At 37.4% G+C, this 14,771-nt stretch overlaps 1 protein-coding gene across 1 annotated transcript in view; it reads right to left on the bottom strand.

Moving 5' to 3' along the window:
• The window catches only part of ADAM22 (ADAM metallopeptidase domain 22), a 268,564-nt gene that overhangs the window by 135,461 nt on the left and 118,332 nt on the right, over positions 1 to 14,771 (bottom strand). The gene's annotated exons all lie outside the window — the stretch shown is intronic.

The following is a 14,771-nucleotide window of genomic DNA, read 5'->3' on the forward strand; positions in this document are numbered from 1 at the left end:
GAGCTGGCATTTGGGCTAGATGGGGAGGATGGAAAAAGGCAGAAAAATCAAGGAGCAGAAGAAGGAAAGGCCATTCTAAGCACAGAGACCACTATGAACAAACATCCAAAGTGCCTGACAAGTCACAGGGACAACAAGCTTGACTACAGCTTAGTGTAGAATCTATCTTGTGGAATCCATAAAGCAGAATCCATGAGAAGGACAATACTTTCACACATTTCTTTACCCATTACATCTGTGGTCCATGATTTAATCTAGTAAAACTTGAAACACAGACCACATCATTCCCCTACTCAAAATGTTCAATAGTTCCCTATTGCCTTTAGGATAAAATATAAAATCTTTGGCCCAGCATTTAAAGCTTTCCACAACCTAGTCCTTCCCACCCCCACATTTCCAGCTTTATTTTTGTTGAACATTGTGTTATTCTTAATTTCCAAAAATATTTGGCTTTTATTAAGGGATTAACTGTTGGAGTTCAATAAAAAGCATCTCAGCCCAACTTATGGTAGTAATGGTGCCTCAATTCTAATTTTTTCAAAACCAGCTCCTTCCTTATTTTATCATTAGGCACCACTTGGCCAGAGGGAATTCTCCTTCCTAGGTAGCGAAGTTTGAAGAGGAAGAAACATTCTACCCAACATTCTAGCTGACTGGCATCTAATTGGACAGCTAGGACTAATGACTTTGACGAGCTCTTCCATTACTTAGCTAATCTGCCTTATTTATCACTCCTCCTCCTCCATGACTAAAATGCTATTCTAATCTAAGTATCCTTCTTCCCTAATCCTCATGACCCGGAAATACCACATAAGACACAAACTTCTTTCTTCCACTCCCCCCATTCTTAGCCCTACCCTCCTGTACTGCTCATTAGTCCCATTCTGTCTCTTTCTTCTAGTCCCTCTCAGTCTGTCCTTCAGGATGTCTGTTCTATTACACTCCCCAAATTCCCTTAAACTTTAATCTTTTCCTCAAGAACATCTCCAATGAATAGAAAGCTGGCTTCCCTCTGGGAAGATCACCCTCATGACAACCCTCTCCCTTTAGTGAATCATTCTGACTACCACATCCACCCAATAGGGTGGTCATATCTTAATTCTCACCATCACACAGAAATGCTCCACTTCCGAGGTCTCAACCTCTCAACTCTGACCAAAATTTCCTGTCCTTTTCTCTCCTGTGACTGTACTCCTATTGAATCTGTTCTTATCTTGACTGTTGTCTACTGTCCCAGGTTATCACCCCTATCATAATTTCATTTGCCTCCCTATCCACACCAAGTTTAGTCTGACTTGTACCATCTATCACTATGCAATAGCCACATTTCTAAATCCTTGGAAGTAGAGGGATCAAAGGTTGTGGTAAGCTGTTATTTGGTTTGGGAGCAATGAGTCCGTACCAAGAGGGACCACCGAGGCTGAGAAGCCTGAGACACCGCTTCCCTGTGTGAGGTACTCCTATCATATGTGAACAGTTTGGCTGGTAGAAGGGAGTAGGTTTTAAGAATTAAGATTTCATTATTTTATTTAAAAGTAGTGAGAAATTAGAATATTTGATCCAGCTTCTTCCAATTTTCCTATTTCCATGATTTTTTTCCCCTCTCTCCATCATGGCCCCTTCCCCAAATCCCACCATTTTGTGTGTGTGTGTGTGTGTGTGTGTGTGTGTTTGTGTGTGTGAGCTGAAGCATGCAGGAAGGTCCAGATTCCTTTCCTAATTGTGAAACTTTTCTATCCCTATATTAAAATTATGTCATTAAATCATGTTCTCTCTGGGGATATTGAAATAAGTTTAAAAATTATCAAAGAACTCTGTATTTATAGTATATAGATAAGGTTCGTCCCTAGAGCAATGTGATAGGTAAGAGCTGAGATGGAGATTCCTCCCTACTCTATAGCCCTTGTGAGAAAACCTAGTATCAATTAGTATGTAAAGGTCGATCTCAAATGTCACTTCCAACTAAATTCACCCAAACTACAATAGCTTGACCTACAAAAAATATCAGTTATACTAGGGAACACATGTTTCCCTCCAGTTCTCTCAGAACATATGCCCAATATTGCAAAGAAAAGAGACTAATTAAGAAGGGTGTGTAGATATATATATATGTATGTATGTGTGTGTGCACATACACATAATTCCTATGTATACATATATATACATATACATGTGTGTGTATATATATATATATATACACAAAATATTAGGTGGACTATCTTGATGGTTAATAATTATTTGGATGTATAAGTCCTGAGTATAATAGTATATATTTTACTGGGTCATATATGTTTCCTCAGGTTCCCTCAGAATATATGCCCAATAGTTCAAAGAAAAAAGACTGATTTAAAATATATATATGTATACATACATATATATGCTGATTAAAAGTATGCATAGAATAATTTAAATATATATACATATGTATGTATATAGTTGAATTTTCATTAAATTAATAAAGCAATACAGTAAATTAATAATTATTCTAATATTAAAATATATACACACATATATGTTATGAAAGAACCTGAGGAAAACATGTGACCTAGTATCATATATACACATATATAATACTATTACACTCAGGACTTGAATATTTTAATATATTCACATACATGTATTTATAAATATATGTATGGATAGATATTTTTAAAATCAGGCTTTTTCTTTGCAGTATTGGGCATATGTTCTGAGAGAACCTGAGGAAGACATATGTGACTTAGTGTAACAGTTATATGTGTTCATATATGTATATACCTCTATATTATGCTATTATACTCAGAACTTATGCATCCAAATGATCACTGACCATCAAGATGGTCCCCCTAGGTGGGCATAGAGTCATTTCAAGGGTGCTGCTATAGCTGAAAACATTTCTGGAGCTCCTCTTTGGAGCTGCACTGCCAACCAGGTGAGAAGACATGCAAAAAATCCATCTCCTTACCTTATTTCTGGTTTTAAAAAAATATTACTTAACTCAATCACTGACTTTGTTCACCAGAATTTAAGTCCTTTGTCAGTTTCCAAAAATTAAATACACTCTTCTAGGCCGAAGATTTGCCATCACCAAGAATACTCAAAAGAATATGGCAAAAGTTATAAAAATAATTACAAGAGAGAAGTCTCAAAAATGAGTAAACACTCAGCGGCCCAAGGTTGACTTAGGAGTTCTGGTATTTTTGTTGGAAAAAAACATTCAATACCATTACTTTGTAGCCATGCCTCCTACTGGCTCAAGCCATCACTTAGTTGAAAGAAAGGTGGCAGAAACAGGTTAACATTCTATGCCTTGGCACTAAGTTAGTTTTTGTAATTGGAGCTGATAATCAGATCTTTAGAGCTGGAAGAGAGAATGCAGAGATGCCTTCCTCTGCTATCGTCTGAGAATTTCACATCATCATTTTTCTCCCAAACTATTTGGGATCTAATTTTGCTGTGGAAAATTACTGAACTTTTCATCCGATAGAACATTTAACACCTTCAGCTTATAAGAAAACATGCAAAAAAAAAAAGATGAGAAGAAAAGAGGAGGGAGGGATGGGCTATTGATTAGAAGTATTATATATTCCAGGTAGAGAAAGACTGATTCAGAGCATGTTATATGTGGCGCCTCTTTTCAACTATATTTAATGAACCATTGTGCTCTACATGATGTAAATTCAGCGACCAAGCCAGTAAAAAAGAACAGAAACTGGGTTTTCAGTGCTTTTTTTTCCATTAGGAATTTCAAATGATGCTTCAGTAAAGGCAAAATCAATGTTTGACACAAGTGCTTCAGGTTAAGCTACAGGGAAACAGGCAGAGTCTGACGCAGAATAAGCTCTATTATAAATATACTACTATAAATGGCCTTAAGGCATCTATAAAATAAAAATAATTGCTCTTTTAAATGCACTTTGCCTTCTTCCCAGCCACCCTGTATGATAAGTAGTCCAATAATCATTATCCCAATTTTATAAATTAGGAAACAGGATTAGAAAGATTAAGTGATTTGCCTAGTTTTCGCTCAGGTAATAACTTTCCCTGTTTAATGTATAACTGAGGTCTTCTGAGCTGCCTATCAGACCCTTCCATATGCTTCATATGCTGTTCATCCCCTCCCTGGCTCATGCTGATTTCAAGTTATTCCTCAATCGACCATAAATACCCCTTGTATTAGACCCCTGGGTAAGGGGAAACAGTAAAGGTTAAACATTGTCCCTGCCTACTAATAAAAATGAAGTCAGCCTCAAAAGGTGAAGAGTAAGGAAGAGGATTCATGGTCAGCCATTATCTGGGGGTTGGGAGGATAGTGGATAAAAAGGACAGAACAATTAACCAACACAGATATGATATGTAGATAAGTAAAAAGCAGAAGTGTCTATTAAGGGCTCAGAAAGTGCTTGTTGAAATGAATTATATTTAATTAACTTGGTTTGAAAAAGGACTGTAGACTGGAGGCTAGATGATTATTAGGGAAACACTTAATGAATATAGTGAGTACTCAGCTGAATTTTTTTTCATTTTTTTCATTTCATTTTTCATTTCAATTTTGTTTTTGTTTCTTATTATTACCTTTTAAAATATCAAGCACTTCCCCGTAAGTTCCCAAAGACTCTTCTCCCCATGACTAAAACCTTCCTTCTAAGAAAGAAAAACATTTAAGGAAAATCAATAAAGAAAAACATTTAGGGAGGGCAAGCCAACAAAGTGGCTGAATCTAACAAAGTTTGCAGAATTTTGCATCCATAGTTGTTCTCCCAAAGAAGTAGATGTTTTCTTTTCATTTCTCCAAGGTCAAGGTTGTACTTAGCTAAAATTTAATAGAGGTAGGGGGAGGGAGTGTAATGGTTTTAGTAAAAGGAAATTTTCTCATGCAGTGGTGTAGTCAAAGATGTAAGGTCAGAAAGCAGCAGAATGAGCCAGTGGTCCAATTATTTGGACAGTAATGGAACGAGGAAACATAGGGTTATTTTATCTGTTATACTGAAGATCTATATTCATATAATGCCAAGCAAAGACTGATCCAAATGAATGAAGGGCAAATGAGAAGCTCATAGGCCGCGGTGGCCAAGAAAAGAAAAGATACCGAGGTTGTCATGAAGGTTAACCCAAGTTTGCCATCCTGAGGTAACCCACGTATGCATTTCTAATCTAATCAGAATCCTAAACCATTAGAAATTTACTCATCTTCTTCAGAGGGGCATATATCCAGCAACTGATTACCTGTCTAATATTAAGGAGGAAATAATTGATAAATTTATGTCATGACACATTGCTATAAGGAACAGTGGAAAAAATGCTGGATCTATACTTAGACAACCTGGGTTTGAATTTTGGCTCTCCTACTTCCTTGCTGTGTGACCTTAGGCAAAGTACTTTGTCTGGGTCTTGGTTTCTCTAGTTATAAAATGAAGGAATGGAACTAGATGAACTCTCAGGCCCCTTTTAGCTGTGATCCTACCTGCATGACCCTGTATAAGTAATTTAGCCTCTCTGGACTCAGTTTCCTTATCTGTAAAATGACAGGCTGGACTAATTAACCTCTAAGGCTCTGAATTTTTTATCCATTTAAAATATTGTAGGAATGCTCCACCTGTGCTCATTAATGCAATACTCTCTTTTCCTGGCCAAGAAGAGGAACCATTGCTTAAAGACACCAATTCGAAAACTAAACCTGACAACCTTGGTAAGAAAAGGCAAGAAAGAATAAAATATTAAGAAGCAAATCTCTATGCTGTACGTTCATTCAGAGTGCAGAAAATCTAGGAGGCTGATGGCCTTTAAAAATTCTAATTTCTATGACCACAATCTGTCCATAGCTAACAAAAGGGTTGGATTTTAATAGGTTGTGAGTCAGTCGTTTGGAACTTGGAATACATTTTTCCATAGAAATGATGTAATACAGGATAAAAGCTTCACATGCCACCCCACAAAAGCCTATTTAAACCATAACATATCTTAAATGTCATAATTTACTAATCAAGAGGAAAAGCACCAGAGGGATTTGTTAGACCTAGGTTCGAATCCCAGTGTGTGATCCTGGGAAAATCAATTTTCTTCTGTCATCTTTGTGAGTAAAAATGGAGCTGATTACCCACATAGTGTGTTTCTGTGAGGTAAGCCTTTTGTAAGCCTTCCAGTGTCACAGAAATGTGAGCTGTTAGTACCTTAGCAATACGAATAATTTTATATATTTGGGTCTTTGGGGGCTACGAATAACTTTGAGATATAATCCCAGTTTTGGGATCTCTGGGTCAAAAGATATTTTAAAGTTTTAGTACCTTTTCTTGCAGAATTCCAATCTCCGTTTTGAGGATTACTGAAGCATGTTATATAAAGGTACATAATAATAGTGACTAATAACAATAATCCTCCAAACAGTCCTGTGAGGTAAGTACAACAGTTATCGATGTCCCCGTTTTAGGGATGAGGAAACTGAGGCGTGGCAACAGCCAGACAGATAGCAAGTCTCAAAAGTGGGATTCAAACCTGAGTTTCTCAACAGTGGAGGCCCGTGCTCTTTCCACTATATTTTGAGAAGTGTCTTGCGTAGGTCCAGTAGGACGTCAGCTTCTTTGGGGAATTCATGCTTCATATTTTCCATCTTCATTGCTTTACCAAGCTATGGCTGAAAATAAAGTTTTCCTCCAATATGGCTATGATTTTTTTTCATGACATTCATTATACAAATCATATGTCTAGAAGCAAAGGAAAAAAAAAACCCTAAAAGTCAAAAGCTCAGAAACAAACTTCTTCTGGTTTCCTTCTATTCTTGCAGCTCTCCCTTTCCCCTCCCTTACTGGATATCATCAGTCTGTCATCTCGAACTGTGAGGCTGCTAATAAACTCCATCCTTGGCCTCCGAGTGCCAGCTGGGAGCCATCGTCTCACATTCCAGCCTTTAGTGGCAGAATTAGAATGGCCCACCCATGCTAGGGTTTTCCACTATTCAGTTTTCCCATTAGACTCCCCAAGTTGCCATCTCAGGAATATAAAGACCTTTACAAAGGACAGGCCTAGTCCCATCCCCAGCCCCCAGAGAACACTGACGTAAAAATTCCGTTTAAATCAACAAGCATATATTATGCACCTACCACCCACACTAGCTGCTGGAATAATGCAGTCTAGATCTGGTGGTTTATGAGCTGAGCATCAAACAGGATCCACAATCAATCAATCAACCAAGGAATTATCTATTTAGTTCCTACTATGTGGTAGGAACTATGCTAAGCACTCTAGGAACAAAGACAAAAACAAATAATCCCTACCCTCCGGGAGCTGCCATTCTATCTGGGTAGACAATATGTATACATATAAGTATGTATGAAATAAATACAAGGTCTTAGGGGATGGTACTAGCAGCTGGGGTGGGAAGTGTGTCAGAAAAGAAGAAGAAAAGGGCTGGACTTTCAACTGCTGGAAAAAGAGGAGTCCAAGCAGGGTGCCCCAGCACTCAGCAGCACCCTGGAGACTAACTGAGGGACGAGCCAGCCAGGGGGCACTGACCCTGGGACAACAGTCAGCACAGGGGAGACAGCTCCAGCTCATGATCCTGCCTTGCAATGCTCTGACCTACCCAGCTCATCACAGGATGTGAATATGGCCATACCCGGGTAGCACAAATCAGGAATATCTGAGTTCAAATCCAGCCCCAGACGCTTAATAATTGGGTAACCCTGGTCAAGTCATTTAATCCCAGTTTGCCTCAGTTTCCTCATCTATAAGATGGGGATAATAATAGCACCTACCTCCCAGGATTATTATGAGGACTGAATGAGATAATAACTGTAGAGCACTGAGCACTGTGTCTGGAATGTAGTAAATGATATGTAAATATTACTATCATTATTATACCTGCCAGCAAGTGTGGCTGCTAGAAAAATGCCATTCTTCATCAGCCAAAGAATTTTGGAAATCCTTAGAGTAAGAAATATCTTGTTTTTTTAAATTATTTTTGAAAATACTTGTCATATAATTGGTTTCTGCTGTTATCCTATGACTCTTATTTTATTCATTTAAAACCTTTTGAGATGGGGTCTGTGGCCTTCACCAGACTACCAAAGGCATTTATGACACACACAAAATGTTAAAAACCCCTACCTTGGAGGCTACCTAGTCCAATCTCCTTGTTTTACTGAAAAATAAGCTGAGTCCCAGAAAGCTTAAGTCACTTGCCCAATATCACACAGTTGGTATATATTAAAGTCTCAGGTTGAAGGATTCCAAACATCATCATATCTTGGGCTGGGAAGGGGACGGTGTAACGGCAACCACACTGGCATGCCCAGGAGGGCTGCTAGCACAGGTTCTTGGATCTGCTTTACCAGGAAAGACAGCTATTTCAGGGGTCAATAATCTTCTTTAATTACATAAAATACAAACAAAGAAAATACAGAGAAGAGAAATAAAGACCAACAGACAGGGGTCTACTGCCTGAATCAAAACAATATTGCTATATATACCTTACATTTACCACTGGATCGAGAGAGCCTTTATCTCTGAGCAGTCAGGGAGCTCTGAACATATGGCCACTTAGAGCCTCAACGAGGGAATCACAAGATCCCTCTCGTAAGGTAGCCCCAAAAGCAAAAGCTCACCTCTCAGAATATATACTCTTTCAGCTAATAGGCTCAGAGCCAGAAGGCATCACAACCAGCCCCACCCCCCACACTCAGTGCCTAATTAAAGGTGTGCAAGCCTTCCTACAAGCAAATAAGCTTTCCTTAATGGGCTCCACATGAGGCTTACTGATGGGCAGGGAAGATCTTATTCCCCATCAACCTTACAGATGGGAAAGAGGGAAGTGAAACTTACATCATAAATGAAAACTCTATGCCCAAAGTTAGGCATGAGTAAATAATTGCTGCATATATCTTTAAAAACACCCACTACTGATGATTTCAGGAAAACCTGGAGAAACTTATAAAAACAGATGCAGAGTGAAGTGACCAGAATCAGGAGAGCATTGTACACAGTAACAGCCACACTGTGAGATGATCAACCATAATAGACTTAGCTCTTCTCAGCAATACAATGATCCAAGACAATTCCAAAAGACTCATGGTGGAAAATGCTACCTGCCTGCAGAGAAAGAACTGATGGAGTTTGAATACAGACAGAAGCATGCTTTATTCCTTTCTTGATTTCTTTCTTTTTTTCTTCCTTCCTTTTATCATTCAAGTTTTCTTCTACAAAATGACTAAGAGGGTAATATGTTTTACATGATTGCACATATATAACCTATATCAGACTGCTTACCATCTCAGGGAGAGGGAAGGAGGGAGGGATAGATAGAATTTGGAGCTCAAAACTTAAAAAAAGAATGTTAACAATTGTATTTACATGTAATTGGAGGAAAATAAAATATTATTTTTTAAAAAACACACCTACTACTGCAGAAAAAAATTTAAATGAGTATCATCTCACATGACTAAATCTTTAAAATGATACCTCAATTAGGAATGTCACCCAAAGATCAGAAACACCGTCATACTTATTAACAAATGACATTATCTGCAAGCCTGGGCCACAGGGTTGAAACAAATGATCTCAGGGTTTTGACTAAGTAAGAAATTAGGCTCTCTGTTTTCTCCCTTAAAAGGAATATAATTTGTCACCTACCTATGTCAGAGGCCTCCTCAGCTAGCATTTTGAAATATAAATGTCCTAAATAGGATGAGGAGATAAAGGATGAAAACTATAATATACTCACAAAATATTCTTACATAATTTTCTTTCATGTCAGGGAATAATCTCAAAATGGATCATTTCTACATTTTGAATGATACTTCAATTATTCTGGAATGAAGAAAGCCACATATGACAATCCCAAAGCAGTCTTTATTCTGGCCCCCTGAGCTTATGCATTACAATAAAATCATTTGTTAAGCACTCACTCAACATATGGTCGAATGAAAAAAAAAACCCGGAACCAATGTGTTTGTATCTGAGGTTACATAGCAAGTTTTTGTTTGAGGGTAAACCCATAGAATGCAGCTTGTTTGTAGTGTAAGAGGAAGTAATATTAAAGTCCTTTTGAAAGCACATGGAACAGTATCCATTTTCAATTTCAGAAGAAAAATACAATTGCCACCTACTATGCTACATTGTTCGCAAATGAGTCTAAATAAAATTGAATATAAAGGTAGTGCTAATGAACTTGTATCAATTGAACCTTTTAAAGTGGAATTGTGTAAAAAAAATGGAAATATTAAAATGATTTCCTTCTTGGGGGTAGGGGTTCTATCTTAGTTATTTTTACATCTGTCTAGAACATAGCACAGTGTGTTACACATAGTAGGCCTTTAGAAAATATTTACTGCATGAAGAAAGAATTGTACTGTGGAGTTATTAACTCAGTTAAAGTTATTAACTGTTAACAATAAATAACAACAAACTAAATAAATTATTAATTAACTATTAGAATTCATTATAGTCATAAAGTTAATTAGTTATTAACTCCTGAATTTTAGGAAACCTTTTAATGATTAAAATTGTTAATCATTAATGATAACATATTTAGATGGCACTTTAAAGCCATGGGATCTGAGATTGGGAGCAGGAAGGAGCCTTTGAGTTTATTTAGTCCAAACCCTTCATTTTACAGGGCAGGAGAAAGAGGCTCACAGAATTTGAGTGATTTAACTAATGTTAAGTAGGTAGTAAGTGGAAATGGCAGGATTTGAACCCAGGTCTTTCCATTTCATATCTGACACTTTCCATTACACAGCACTGAAGTCTATTAGCATGTGAATACTTCTTTTTTAACACATTAATATATACAGGATCAGGTAAATGACTACAAAAATCTGAAAGCAGGATAATAAATTTAGCTTAATTAAACATATATTTAACAGTCTGTGATAGGCTCACACCTTGATAGGTATGATTGAAGAAGTACAAAATATAATCTTTGGACTCAACCTGCCATAGGTTCCACAAACCAGCCATGTCACTGTGAGCAAATAATTTCTCTCTGCCTCAGAATCTCCATTCGTAAAATGGGGATAATAGTACGCGTACTTCTCCCAGGGTTGCTGTAAAGAAAGGGCTTTGTAAATTTTAAGGTGCTATGGAAATGTGAGTTGTTATCAATGTTGGAAGTGAGTTCTCCAGTATCATTGAAATCATAAGACACACAAACATGAAATATTGCACTTTCCACATGATGATGATAAGCAATTGTGACAGCCTTAGCTACTCTCATCAATACATGATCCATGACAATTCCAAAGGGCTCATGATGAAAATGATGCTGTCCACCTCAAGAGAGAGAACTGATGAACTCTGAGTGCACATCGAAGCACGTTTTTTCTCACTTTTTTTGGCTTTTCTTTTGCAACATGGCTAGTATGGAAATATTTTTTGCATGACTTCACATGTATAATGTATATCATTAAATATGCTTGCCTTCTGGGTTGGGTGAGGAAGGTCCTGAAGAGAAGGAGAGAATTTTGAACTCAAAATTAGAAAATGAATGTATGAAAGGCACACAGAGAGAAGGATGTCAATAAAGTATTCTAAAAGGTGAATCTGGTTATGGTTCTACAGGATAAATTAGGGGGGAGAGATAAAACGTTACTATCTCCATTACCAGGTCCAATGTGAGTTTGTTCATTTCAGAAGAGGTCAATGGGCTTTTTAATATCATTTATTCACCAATCTATCATCAGCGAATTTGTCATATTTCCTGTCACTTTAGTGTCTGCGTACTTTGACAAGAATGATCATCATAATCTTGGATAATGTGGGCACTAAATCCATAATAATACAAAAAGGGAAGGTAGAACAATTTCAAACTGATTTTTTTTTAAAGCTCCAAATCATTCCCTTAAAATTCTGGAATTTCTAATGACTAAGACACCAATAAGTCACAATGGAAGAGTTAGTGTAAAATCATTCCCTTCCAATTCTGAAACTTCTAATAATTAAAAACAGAAATTACAGTGAGCCTGAGTTTGTTCTACCTGATACCACGAAGGGCAGTAAAGCATCTACTGATTTTTAAGGGAAAACCTTCCCAATAAGTTTTCATATGATTTTAGACAGCTCATTTAAACTTCCCATTTACATACACTTTTTTTTCTTTTTGTCTTTAAGGTAACTCATATTGAAGTGATCAGAATAATGATGCAACGTCTGATTTATAGGGTTGCTCATGCATAAGAATACATGGGCAGCAGCATTTTTTGACGTTGAGAATAAGAGCCAGTTGATTGACTCTGGAAACCTTTGTCCTTTAAATGCCATGCATATTGGTGAGAAGGGCCCTATAATTTCCATTCTCCTGTATATTAAGCAAGTGTATGAGTGGATGCAGTGGGTGGATTTTGAAGTGAAACCAAGAGGAGTATTCTGGTGGGGGGAGGAGGGGGGTGTACCCAGGACACAGTTTTAAGTTTAACCTGCATTATTTAACATTTTCTCCATCAGTGTCTTATATTTAGACAATCAGCAAGCCCTGATTTTTAGCATTTGCCAGTCTCCAAGGTTTTAATGCTCACACTGAAAATTTAACTATCAGCTGTCCCAAGCAGGTCGGAGCTGGCTCTGACAGGAAACAAATCAATATTTCCCTCTGGAGCAATTTGCCTGACATAGTATAAAGCTTGTTTATGTGTAGCACAAAAGAAAAAGATGTCACTTTTTATACTTCTTGTTTACATTTTCTTCTTTATCTGTTACATCTACTCAGTAGGCTTACAGCCTTTCATTTTTGTCTTTTTATCACCAGAGCTTAGCATGGTGGATGACACATAGTAGGAACTTGTTGCTTTGAAAGATTGTTGCACTGAGTTTTCTATAATATACAAGGGTAAGCTTTAGCATGAAACTATAAAATACTGCTTTTTTCCCCAAAGAAAATTTACCATTAGTTATAAAAGTGTAATAATATATATTTAATAAAATCATGTACTTTTAAAATAATCTACCAGGTAATAGTGCCAGCCCAAGTACTGAGTAAGAAAGAGCAACATTATTTGAAGTTACCATTCTCAACACAAAGCTGGCAATAAACATTAATATAAAAAAAACAAGTCAAGAGCCCCCATTATAATACACCTGACAATGGCCCTTTGGCTTCTCCTTATAGACCTGCAATGAGCGGGTCCCCACTGCTTTTAGAGAAAGACTATTCTACTACTTGATAGGTCCAATTGTGGATGTTTTTCTAGACACTAAATCTAAATTTGCTCCATTACAACTTTCATCCATTTTGTTCTCACTGGAAGAAATATCTTCTTCTTTTTCTAGCTGTAGCAGTTTCCCTTCTTCCTCAGAGTGCTAATGGCATCTTCCCAGTGAGATGGATCTAGCTGGGCCCAGGAAATAGAAGAGGCACAGAAGGACAGACAAGATAACTAGATGCCTAAGATACATCACACACCAAAAGAATGGGTTACAAGCCAAACTTCAGTGAAAGTCAAGATCAAGACACTTCCTGGTGGATTAGAATCTATCATCAAGACATCCTTAATTGAGGGCAAAATGTCAGCCTGGAAGGAACATGTTCAAGAGAGCCTTTGAATTGGAGGCTGGATTCAATTACTGACTCAGTCATGAATCTCTCTCTCTGACTCAGTCATGAATCTCTCTCTCTCTCTCTCTCTCTCTCTCTCTCTCTCTCTCTCTCTCTCTTTCCCTAAGGGAAGAAGGAAGCTGAGCTAATCTAGGCATCTGTGAATTGAACACATGGGGGTTAAGGACAGGGTGTTTATCTCCAAGTGCATGTTGAATTCTGTCACAGCATGTATAAGGCTAGGGGACCTTGAGTAGTATAATCTGTGTGCCATTCAGAAAACATTTTTTCCATACAAAGGATATAATATCTGAGAGCGACTCCAATCTCTTGGAATACAAAATAAGTTTTTAAATTCATAAATAAAAGTATTCATTTGTTCTAGCATAGCAGAGAACTTGTACATGTGTGTCTATATATGGATCCCATTTATCCACCATGTTTCAGGCCAAGAGAAGACCTTTCTTATCGGATCAAATTATCTTGACTCCATTTCCCAGATGATTTTTAAGGGAGGCCCAAACTATGGTGTTATCATCCAGTTGAGATTCTTGCTTGATAGGTGCATTTCCACCATGGGCTGTTTAAAGGTGTGACACTTAAAAAGGTTTGAGAGACACAGTTTCTGCTTAATTTAACCATTTTATTAATAAGGCCAGCAGATTATTAATAAAAGGATGGTCATTTGCCAATCTCTCTTAGATCAAAGGCCATCATGTCAGCAGACTTACAGTTTATATACCCTTCAAAACAGTAGGTGGTCCATTAAATAGCAATTAAATCTAACTGGTTAACATGATTGGAGGTGGACTATATTAAAATGCAGGGCTCAGTATCTCTTGGAGAGGTAAAGTATCACTGTACCAGACCACTCATAGCTTTAGGTTATCAATTCAAAGAATTTATATCCCACCCAAGACAGAGCAAAACACAAGGAAAGGGGGGGAGTTCTGAATCTCCCCAAGATATTGGTTATTAATAATCTTTTCTCACAAGAGAGAACAAGAAATGAATGGCAGTAGCAAATTATTATGGGTCAATGGAGAGACAATACTAATAATCTTGACATGGGTTTTAAGAGCCAGGTTGGAAGGGGCAAAGAAAATAAAGATGGGAAGAGCGATACCAAGAGGTAGATATTCTGGGCCAGATGAACTAAAGTTCTGGTTCCTGAATGGTCAATGCTCACAGGCCACTGTGCCAAGATGAAAAAAGAACTAAGAAAAGAGGTTATTTCATATATTGGTCTCTAACACATACAAATCTGAAG

This window comes from Trichosurus vulpecula, chromosome 5, assembly GCF_011100635.1.
Source record: "Trichosurus vulpecula isolate mTriVul1 chromosome 5, mTriVul1.pri, whole genome shotgun sequence".
NCBI classification, from domain to species: domain Eukaryota; kingdom Metazoa; phylum Chordata; class Mammalia; order Diprotodontia; family Phalangeridae; genus Trichosurus; species Trichosurus vulpecula.